The sequence below is a fragment of the Pteropus vampyrus genome, unplaced genomic scaffold (genome assembly GCF_000151845.1).
Source record: "Pteropus vampyrus isolate Shadow unplaced genomic scaffold, Pvam_2.0 Scaffold103, whole genome shotgun sequence".
Lineage (NCBI taxonomy): Eukaryota > Metazoa > Chordata > Mammalia > Chiroptera > Pteropodidae > Pteropus > Pteropus vampyrus.
In genome coordinates, this window is record NW_011888884.1 from 5,071,755 (window position 1) to 5,076,006 (window position 4,252).

Sequence of the window (4,252 nt, forward strand, 5' to 3'; positions counted from 1 at the left end):
GTCAGTCTCACCCTGTCAATGTGCACTAAGAGAGGGGAACTGTTGGTTCCTCAAGAAAAATATGTTCTTTTTCTGCATGTTGTGCATATATGCAAATTGTGCAGCAATATTGTGCAGGAGTGTTGCATAAAAAAAACAATAGATATCTACAAAGAGACTGAGAAAGCAGATCAGGTAGAGATCAGGTAGAAATGTATGGAAGAGAGAGGAAAGGAGAGAAAAGAAGGGAGGAGAGGAGAAGTAAGAGAAGGGAGGGAAGAGTGAGAGAGAGAAGGAAGGAAGAAAGGAAGGAAGGAAGGAAGGAAGGAAGGAAGGAAGGGAAGGAATAGATACATATACATTCATCTTGATGAAGAGCATCATGAAGTTCATGAAACCAATTAGCAGAGGTAGAAATTTAGCAATTAAAGCACTATTTAGAAGATTTACATGAGCATTTTATGTTGTAAATGATAGAAGTTCCATTTTTGGCTTTGCAAGCACACAAGCTGTCTGGACAGTAGGTTTTACAGTATCATCTGTGAATACAAAAGACAAGATCTATTTCCCCATTTAGGGTATAATGTGCCTCAAGGCCTTTATGTTTTAAATAAATACAGATCTCTGCTCAGGACTTTCTTCAAAGCTGCTTTTACCTCTTTATTCCTCAGGCTGTAGATACTGGGGTTCAACATCAGGGTTACCATCTTATAAGACATCCCGATGATTTCGTCAGAAGTGTTGTGTCCTTTGACTTGGGCTTATATACATAAAAAGGGCTGAACAATAGAATAAGATGACTCCAGTCAGGTGGGCCAAACCGGTAGAAAAGGCTTTTTTTTTTCCCTCAGTAGAATTAATTCTCAGGATCGAAGATAGGATGAAAACATCGGAGATGAAAATTAACAGTAGAGGAATCACCAATGAAACAATATTTGTCACTGTCATGATAAGCACATTAATAGTGATATCTGGGCATATGAGTTTAAGAAGGGTCAATATCTCACAGGTAAGATGGTCAATAACATTATTCCCACAGAAAGGCAACACCATCGTCAGGACTGTTTGCACTAAGGAGTTTAGACAGCCTACGATCCAAGACGACGCAGCTATGTGCACATATAGCACCTTGTTCATGATGATGGGGTACCTCAGTGGGTTGCAGATGGCCACATACCGGTCATAGGCCATCACAGCCAGGAGGACACACTCAGTGGAACCCAAACCAAGAGAGAGACAACCATCTGCAGAGCACAGCCAATGAAGGAGATGGATTTTCTCTCAGACACAAACACAACAAGCATCGGAGGAATGGATGATGATGTGTAACAGATGTCCAAAAATGAGAGGTTTCCAAGGAAGAAATACCTGGAAGTGTGGAGGTGAGAGTCTAGTGTGCAGATGACGATGTGGAGGCTGTTTCCCAGGAGGATCATCGCATACATGATGAGGCAGAGCACAAACAGAAAAAGCTGGAGCTCTGGGCATTGGGAAAGTCCTATCAGAAAGAATTCATTCGCGGCTGAATAATTCCCCATCTGCATGTGTCCATGTCACCTTCAAGGTTTAGAAAAGGAGAAGACTCAGGGAAATTTAAATTTATGATATAGATTTTCAACATATCTTCACTTCCAATATTGTTTTTGATTTTTGGAAACTTCTAGAAATCAGAAAAGGCAGGGATATGATGTTAATTTTATTGATGGATGGAATTGAGGCTTTGAGGAATCCAAAACATTAAAGGACTACACAGCAGCATAGTCAAGGCTACTAATATTCCAAGAGTTCTAATCGAAGTGCCAAATAAGATTTAGGATAAATTACTATCATATTTAGATATGTAAGGATGTCTTTGTTAATGGAAATTTAAAAATTAAAGCTGTTTTCTGATGAAGTTGGCTTCTATTTAGAAGATTGTATAAATCCAGCACCATATCATTTAACTTGGATATGACTTTGTAAATTGCTGTACTTTTCTGAGTCTCGGACTATTAAAAAGCAATAATAAGTTGTCAAGTTGTCATTAGAAATAAATTAGGTAATAGCTGTTACATGCCTAGAACAGTAGGTGGTTCTGACATGAGATATTATCTATATAATTATATTTATTTTATGTAATATTTAACTTATATAATATTGTAATATTAAATGTTTATTTACATATAAAGATGAAGGAAGAATGGCTCCTTTTCCTTCTGTTCAAGAAAGGTCCCAGGTGAGGGAGGCCATTTTTTAGAATTTAGGTCAAAACAAGTGAAAACGGAAACAGTAACTTCACCAAAAACACTGAATCAACCTATCACATAGGTCTGTCTGAACCTCTTCAAGTAACCTTTTCTTTCACTTATGCCATTTCTGCTCCCATGATGGTGTCAAGGAGGTTTTGTTTTCCAAGAAGTTCATCAGCAACCTCACAAAAACATCCTAATAGAGAAATATAATCTGTGCAAAAAAAAGAAAAGTGCTTGCTTTGTAACACAATTGCAAGTCATCTAGCCTCTCCTTTAATCACACTGTTATCCCTAGATCCATTTAACAGAAATTCTAGAGGTGCTACAGAATCCCCAAATGCTCTACAATGACCATACTGTTTCTTTCAGCCTCCACATTAATACTACACTCTTTTTCTTTGTGTATTTGGAACTGGTATTTTCCAAAGCTTGAAGGGCCTATCCTAACTTTGATATTAACTTTTCTGAGAAAACTTTCTCCCCTTTTATGCACTTAGTTCTCTATATTTACATCTCACATAGAATTCTTCATTTACTCATGCAGCTCAAATTATGCCATGTGTACAGTGGTAGGTAATAGGGATCTCATTGTGAGAACTTGTTTTTCAAAAAGGATACTGATGCAGAATGCTTATGAGAGTTATTTTATACTTTTAAGAAGCAATTTCTATGCTGTATAACATGTTTCAATATGAAAAAAATTATGGAACAATTTATAAAAACATTTTATCAAACTAAAATAGCCTGTTATCCCAAATTATCAAGGGTAGAATAAAACTATGAATCAACATTACTTATGCATATATATGTAAGAATCATAAAGTACATCCAAACTGTACACTAAAGTGATATAACTTATTTCATGAATTCATGAAATTCAAAATTAATATTTGAAAATCTATCATTGTAATATACTAAACAAGTAGGCAAAAGCCCTAAACACATGGTCATCTTACAAGATGCTAAAAAGCATTTGATAAAATATAATACTCATTCTTGATAAAATGTCTTAGTAATATAGATGTAGGAGGATACATAATTAAGATAAAATTAATAAAGATAATCTTTCTGAAATCATTGGATCACATAATTAAAAATGTTGAAACTCTGGAATGTATCCTTTAAAGTAGTCAAAGATTGATTAGCACTATTATTATATAACATTCTCCCTGCCCTGAATTATCCACCCAATAGGATAGAATAAGAGAAATAAATGGCAGTGCATGTTTCAATTTCAACTGCAATTTAAACAGTTGCAGCAATTTTTCCCTCTAGGTTGCTGGAATTTTGGTTTGTGCTTGTTGTAGGTCATGCTTACTCATGAGAAGACGTACCCTCATATGCAAACAATAAAAATTGTAATCTTGAAAAACAGTTAAGGGAAAAGAAAATGCCTATGGTGTAATATTACATTAAAATAGGAAGTTTCCTAACAGTATAAATAATCACAATTTATTTATATATGGCTGAAAAAAGACATGGCAAAAGGATTAGTTTTCTCTGAACTATGGGAATGGAGGTGTTAGTAATAGTCTTAATTTTTCCTCATTCTCCAGATTTTCTTTAAAAAAATGTTTCATGACAGTGAAAATCAAAAATATTTTTAAATTTTCTTTTAAGGATACAGTGGCAAAGATTTGCAGACTTTTGTCCCTAGTTTTCATTAAAACCCAAGAAAGGGTAAGAACAGTTAATAGAAAGGAAATTAGAGATAATTTGTTGAGTTATTACATAGACTGCTTTAATGCTATTTAATGTTTTGATTTCAGGCAATCATTTCACAAATACATCCACCCTGAGCAGATACACAGACACAGTCCTAGTTCTTGGAATAGGATTCTAAAGTCCACCATTTACATTGGTCCAGGTGAGTATAGATAGGATGCACTTTATCAGGCACCCAACTATATCACACAGTAAAAAGATAAGGCAGAAGAATACCCATGATGAAGAGTGGGATATCAGTGATTACCATTACCTCAGTTTCTTTATTTCTACCAAAAATAAGTAAAGTTTCAGTTTCTTGGGTCTCTGTTTTTGGC

General features: G+C 35.0%; 1 pseudogene; it reads right to left on the minus strand.

Moving 5' to 3' along the window:
• Positions 1-578: 578 nt before the first annotated feature.
• LOC105295362 lies at positions 579-1,523 on the minus strand (annotated as a pseudogene).
• Positions 1,524-4,252: the final 2,729 nt, after the last annotated feature.